We start from the raw sequence: 7,605 nt of genomic DNA, 5'->3' as shown, positions 1-7,605 counted from the left end.
CCTGCCTGGAGGCACTCGCAGCAGCTCTGCGTACTAGGCCCAAGTGTCCTTGCCCCCCCCCAACCCCCCAGCCTGGAGGCACACACAGCAGTTATGCTGAGAATCTGCAACAATATGTTGCAGAGTCAGACTGCCTAAAACTAAGCAAGGCCAAACAGGGGAGATATGGAAGAACAATGCTGAATAAAGCAGCTTTATGTATAGTTTAACAAATGATACAGAGAACCAGGGAACTAGCTGGGAACTGGATTGGCTGGCTATATGGATACTTGGGGCAGCTTGCTATTGGATAAGTATGCTGGGAAAAAGGATGTATAAAAGCCTGAGTAACTTCCTGCTCTGTGTGCAGGATTTGAGATTCTATTCTCCCTGTACCTTTTTGCAGCTGCAAATAAACTTTTCTGCTTCTCCACCCCGTTGTGATTATTGGGTGCAGCACACCGGGTAACGAACCAACTCAAGCTGTTGTTCAGCCTCTCGGCCGGCAACCATATGACAGCTCTCCCCTGGTTAGAGCATGCTCCTTGTGTGACAGCAGCTCAATGGGCGACCAAAGTATTGGAAGGCCTGAGTCTCTAAGGCCTAGGGCCAGCTGATGTGGAATACGTCCTATGGGGCCACCCCATGTGAAACGGACATTCTGCAAAGACAGCAGATGAGTGCCCAGCAGGTGGTACTCTTACTATGGAAACAAGACACACATTTCAGTGAGGCAGAAATGCTTGGCAAGCTATGGCCAGTGAGGAAACGCTGCCATCAGGACATTGGTAATATATGGTGCTTCTACAAGGGATTTTCACCAGCGTAGATGGGGAGCACGGGTCAGCATTCACATTGGACTCCCCATCACTACCTGGCCCAGCCCGGGGAAGCTAATGATCCAACCAGTGGACCAATTTCGGTGATGAATCAGGAACAGTCAACATGGCGTCGCCAAGGGCAAGTCATGCCTGACCAACCTGATTGCCTTCTCGGATGAGATAACTGGCTTTGTAGATATGGGGAAAGCGGTAGACATGATATACCTCGAGGGCTCCTTTCTGGTCTCCGACCAGGGGGCCCACTGCTGGGTGCATTACTGTACGGGGGAGGCCTGGTGCTACCTCTGCCGGGCGATGGGCCACGTCCGAAGGGATTCCCCTTGGCCCAGCACAGAGGAGCGTCTGGGACCCCTGAGCTCTGGCAGGGCTCTGGCCCCATCATTGCCAGCTCCCCAGGCTGCCCGGTGCCCAGAGTCGCCCCTCCTCCTCCCCAGCCCACCACTGATCCCACTTGGGCACTAGGGGCACCTCCCCCAGCGCACCCAGGTGAGTGGGAGGGCCCCGCCTCTTCTGCATGCACTCTGGCAGGGCCTGTGGAGGAGGGTGCAGTGGGGGGTACTGCCAGGCATGGGAGAGGGCCTGCCCCAAGGGGAATCTTCCCTCCTTCGAACCACCCCACTGCTACCTGCCTGTGTCCCCATGCCATTGCCCTTGCCCCCTGACCTGACCCTTGCTGGCCAGACCACAGATGATGCCATGGAAGACTTCCAAGTACAGGGGAAGGCAAACAGAAGGCTCAAGCTCCACTCCTCCCATCTGATGCAGAGGCCCCCCAAAAGACCAGGAAGGGGGCCACCGACATCGAGCCTTCTGCCTTCCCCCCAGGTGACTCCCATCTGCTGGAGCCGGCTGGGGACAACGTGGCAGCAATGGAGGGTAGCACAGCCCCTCCTCCAGAGTCTCTCCTCGAAGGGACCTCCGATGGAGCCCCTCCTCCCCCTTGCCACCTGAACTCCCTGCATGCTCCAAAGCAAGGGTCACTTCAGGGGCCAGGGGAGAAGTCCCCGGGGTGGTAGGTGGTGATTTCCCCTCCATCTCCAAGGAGATGGAGGCCCTGGATCTGACCCCAGTCACCCCAGGGGAGGACGACCCCCTGCCAGCAGGCCTCGATCTGGGAGACCTCACCCCGTCCCCCTCTTCCCCATGGTCCCTCCCCCTAATTGCTGCTTCCGCTGCCACCTCCGAGGAACCCCTGGACTCTTCCACTAGCCCAGCCACAGATGGCACCCCGCTAATGGCCGCTGAGCCTATTGAGGCGACGGCCAGTGCCATGCGGCCGGGACCTGAGTCACCGGGAGCATCCCTCGTTGATGCGGGGCAGCCAACCTCCTTCTGCTGCTTCCCCCACCTATCAATGCCGTGGCCACGACACTTGCCTTGGGGCGCGAGCCTGATATCGTCGAGAGTCCCCTTCCCATTCCACAGACCCCTGAGCCCGGCTGAGAGGTGCCACCCCCTGGTAGCTTGGCTGCCAGGGCCCCGATTCTGACTCTGCCCCTCTCCCCAACCCTGCTCCTGACGCTGATCCCGGCCCCCTCTCCTCCACCTCCCGTGCTGCTATTGCCACCCCTGGGGCCGTCTCCTTCTCCTTCCTGGAGGATGACCCCCGAGGGAGTGGCCTTCATGTTTCCCTGTCCCGACCCCCTAGGGGCTGCTATTTTCCCTCCGTTGCCCCCCACTGAGCCAGGGTCTGAGGCGGGCTGCGTGGCGCTGGCACATTGGGTGCCATGCCAGGGGTCCACCCCCTGCCTCCCCATCTTGGTAGGCCATGGGGCTTCAACAGGGGCCCCGCTGGAGGCTGGCCGGGGGCCAGTGACCCCCCCCCCCATACACTGCGAGAAGAGCTTCAGGAGTTTCTCGAAGACGTCCATGGGTCCCGCAACAGGGTGCAGCTTGCTCTCCAGTGATGGGGGGATTTCCATTGAATCCTCCAGGCTGTGAGGCCCCTTATGGGGGAGGGTAAAGGGACTGGGAGGCAGGCCGCTTCAGCCTACCAGCAAGTCTGCAGCTTCCATGACTCTTTGCTTGCCTACGGGGTGGGTCACGGTTTGTTGCGTGGCCCAACAGGGGCTGTGAGAGTCCCTGCCAGCGAGGATCCCCCCCGGCCCCAGACGTCCCCATGGTACCCATCATCTTTGCAACACTAAACACCTGGGGCTGTAGGATGGGTCTCTGCAGGTGCCAGGTGTTTTCCTTCCTTTGGGAGGGGGGATACTCTGTGGTTTTCCTGCAGAAGACCCAAACAGCTCTGGCCGCCGAATCATGTTGGCAGCTGGAGGGGGGGGCAGGCTACCCTGTTCTCCCCCAACCTATGGCCCGAGGTGCTGGGGGTCACCGAGGCTGTGCCGGGCCGCCTGCTGAACCTCCAGGTCCACATGGAGGGGCTAGTGGTCAACCTTGTTAATGTTTATGCCCCGACATCGGGCCCTGAGCAGCTGTACTTTTATCAGCAGGTGGCCACCTTCCTCAGCTCCTTGGATCCTCACTAGTGCCTGGTCCTGCGCAGGGACTTTAACACCACCCTTGATAAGCAGGACTGCTCGGGGACTGAGCAGTGCCTGGCCGCCACGGACTTCCTTCAGCAGATTGTCGACCTTTGCACCACTCCCAGTTGGCGCACTTATCACACTGTCATCTTTCATGGGCCCACTCCTCCAGCATCCGGCCGGCCCCATTCTCAGATCACCACATAGCGACAGTGATGGCCTCTCTCTGTACAGAGAGGCCGGAGCTGGCCTATTGACACTTTAATAACAGCTTGTTGGAGGATGTGGACTTTGTGGCATCTTTCTGGGAGTTCTGCCTTTCCCTCAGCGCGGCAGTAGTGGGACGTGGGGAAGGTGCGTGCTCGGCTCTTCTGCTGCAACTACACCCGGGGCGCCAGCCAATGGAGGGATGCAGCTATAAAGCAGTTGGAACTGGACATCTTAGAGCTGGAGAGGCATCTGGCTGCCAGCCTCGAGGATTCATCCCTCTGCGGAGCATGCCAGGAGAAGCAGGAGGAGCTCTGGGCCCTCGAGGACCATTGGGCCTGGGGTGCCTTTGTCTGATCCCGCATCCACCTCCTTCGGGAGATGGATCTCGGCTCCTGCTTCTTCTATGCTCTGGAGAATCATACAATCATAGAATATCAGGGTTGGAAGGGACCTCAAGAGGTCATCTACTCTAACCCCCTGCTCAAAGCAGGACCAATCCCAATTAAATCATCCCAGCCAGGGCTTTGTCAAGCCTGACCTTAAAAACTTCTAAGGAAGGAGATTCTACCACCTCCCTAGGTAACGCATTCCAGTGTTTCACCACCCTCCTAGTGAAAAAGTTTTTCCTAATATCCAACCTAAACCTCCCCCACTGCAACTTGAGACCATTAATCCTTGTCCTGTCCTCTTCTACCACTGAGAATAGTCTAGAACCATCCTCTCTGGAACCACCTCTCAGGTAGTTGAAAGCAGCTATCAAATCCCCCCTCATTCTTCTCTTCTGCAGACTAAACAATCCCAGTTCCCTCAGCCTCTCCTCATAAGTCATGTGTTCCAGACCCCTAATCATTTTTGTTGCCCTTCGCTGGACTCTCTCCAATTTATCCACATCCTTCTTGTAGTGTGGGGCCCAAAACTGGACACAGTACTCCAGATGAGGCCTCACCAATGTCGAATAGAGGGGGACGATCACGTCCCTCGATCTGCTCGCTATGCCCCTACTTATACATCCCAAAATGCCATTGGCCTTCTTGGCAACAAGGGCACACTGCTGACTCATATCCAGCTTCTCGTCCACTGTAACCCCTAGGTCCTTTTCCGCAGAACTGCTGCTAGCCACTCGGTCCCTAGTCTGTAGCTGTGCATTGGGTTCTTCCGTCCTAAGTGCAGGACCCTGCACTTATCCTTATTGAACCTCATCAGATTTCTTTTGGCCCAATCCTCCAATTTGTCTAGGTCCTTCTGTATCCTATCCCTCCCCTCCAGCGTATCTACCACTCCTCCCAGTTTAGTATCATCCGCAAATTTGCTGAGAGTGCAATCCACACCATCCTCCAGATCATTTATGAAGATATTGAACAAAACCGGCCCCAGGACCGACCCCTGGGGCACTCCACTTGACACCGGCTGCCAACTAGACATGGAGCCATTGATCATTACCCGCTGAGCACGACAATCCAGCCAACTTTCTACTCACCTTATAGTGCATTCATCCAGCCCATACTTCTTTAACTTGCTGACAAGAATACTGTGGGAGACCATGTCAAAAGCTTTGCTAAAGTCAAGAAACAATACATCCACTGCTTTCCCTTCATCCACTGAACCAGTAATCTCATCATAGAAGGCGATTAGATTAGTCAGGCATGACCTTCCCTTGGTCCAATCCATGCTGACTGTTCCTGATCACTTTCCTCTCATGTAAGTGCTTCAGGATTGATTCTTTGAGGACCTGCTCCATGATTTTTTCCAGGGACGGAGGTGAGGCTGACTGGCCTGTAGTTTCCAGGATCCTCCTTCTTCCCTTTTTTAAAGATTGGCACTACATTAGCCTTTTTCCAGTCATCTGGGACTTCCCCCGTTCGCCACAAGTTTTCAAAGATAATGGCCAATGGCTCTGCAATCACAGCCGCCAATTTCTTTAGCACTCTCGGATGCAACTCGTCTGGCCCCATGGACTTGTGCACATCCAGCTTTTCTAAATAGTCCCTAACCACCTCTTTCTCCACAGAGGGCTGGCCATCTCTTCCCCATTTTGTGATGCCCAGCGCAGCAGTCTGGGAGCTGACCTTGTTAGTGAAGACAGAGGCTAAAAAAGCATTGAGTACATTAGCTTTTTCCACATCCTCTGTCACTAGGTTGCCTCCCTCATTCATTAAGGGGCCCACACTTTCCTTGGCTTTCTTCTTGTTGCCAACATGCCTGAAGAAACCCTTCTTGTTACTCTTGACATCTCTTGCTAGCTGCAGCTCCAGGTGCGATTTGGCCCTCCTGATTTCATTCCTACATGCCCAAGCAATATTTTTATACTCTTCCCTGGTCATATGTCCAACCTTCCACTGCTTGTAAGCTTCTTTTTTATGTTTAAGATCCGCTAGGATTTCACCGTTAAGCCAAGCTGGTCACCTGCCATATTTACTATTCTTTCGACACATTGGGATGGTTTGTCCCTGTAACCTCAACAGGGATTCTTTGAAATACAGCCAGCTCTCCTGGACTCCTTTCCCCTTCATGTTAGTCCCCCAGGGGATCTTACCCATCTGTTCCCTGAGGGAGTCGAAGTCTGCTTTCCTGAAGTCCAGGGTCCGTATCCTGCTGCTTACCTTTCTTCCCTGCGTCAGGATCCTGAACTCAACCAACTCATGGTCACTGCCTCCCAGATTCCCATCCACTTTTGCTTCCCCCACTAATTCTTCCCGGTTTGTGAGCAGCAGGTCAAGAAAAGCTCCCCCCCAATTTGGCTCCTCTAGCACTTGCACCAGGAAATTGTCCCCTATGCTTTCAAAAACTTCCTGGATTGTCTATGCACTGCTGTATTGCTCTCCCAGCAGATATCAGGAAAATTAAAGTCACCCATAAGAACCAGGGCGTGCAATCTAGTAGGTTCTGCGAGCTGCCGGAAGAAAGCCTCATCCACCTCATCCCCCTGGTCCAGTGGTCTATAGCAGAAATTTATTTTTTAAAAAAGTAAAAGAATCATACCTGTAAAATCAAGATGGAAGGTAACTTTATAGGGTAAATAAAAAGATTTAAAACACAGAGGATTCCCCTCTGACTTTGCTTTTCAGTTACAAAGCAGGAATGAAATTACCTCTTAGCTTAGGGAAAATTCACAAGCCAAAACAAAAGATAATCTAATGCATTTCCTGACTTAACTTACAATTTCTGTAACTATATCTATATATCATTTCAGGTATCTTTTCAGAAGATGGTCTCTGATGGTGCAGATCGAGGGACGTGATCGTCCCCCTCTATTCGACATTGGTGAGGCCTCCTCTGGGGTACTGTGTCCAGTTTTGGGCCCCACACTAAAAGAAGGATGTGGATAAATTGGAGAGAGTCCAGCGAAGGGCAACAAAAATGATTAGGGGTCTGGAACACATGACTTACGAGGAGAGACTGAGGGAACTGGGATTGTTTAGTCTGCAGAAGAGAAGAATGAGGGGGGATTTGATAGCTGCTTTCAACTACCTGAGAGGTGGTTCCAGAGAGGATGATTCTAGACTATTCTCAGTGGTAGAAGAGGACAGGACAAGGAGTAATGGTCTCAAGTTGCAGTGGGGGAGGTTTAGGTTGGATATTAGGAAAAACTTTTTCACTAGGAGGGTGGTGAAACACTGGAATGCGTTACCTAGGGAGGTGGTAGAATCTCCTTCCTTAGAAGTTTTTAAGGTCAGGCTTGACAAAGCCCTGGCTGGGATGATTTAATTGGGATTGGTCCTGCTTTGAGCAGGGGGTTGGAGTAGATGACCTCCTGAGGCCCCTTCCAACCCTGATATTCTATGATTCTTGATTGGTCTCTCCCTCTCTATCCAGAGAGGCAACAAACAAAGAGAGATCAAACAAAACTGCTTCCGCCCCTCCCCCCCGATTTTAAAGTATCTTCTTTCCTTATTGGTCTTTTTGGTCAGGTGCCAACCAGGTTATTTGAGCTTCTTAACCCCTTACAGGTAAAGGGATTCTGTACCTCTGGCCAGGAGGAATTTTATGTTACTGCGTACATAAAGGTTGTTACCCTTCCCTTTATGTTTATGACAAAAGCTTGTAATGCCTTTTCCCCTCACCCACTTGTCTAACAAATCCCTCATTTC

Source organism: Lepidochelys olivacea (assembly GCF_965140295.1).
Source record: "Lepidochelys olivacea isolate rLepOli2 genome assembly, chromosome: 8".
Taxonomy (NCBI): domain Eukaryota; kingdom Metazoa; phylum Chordata; order Testudines; family Cheloniidae; genus Lepidochelys; species Lepidochelys olivacea.
The sequence above is the reverse complement of the archived record's forward strand: the minus strand, read 5'-3'. Positions refer to the sequence as shown.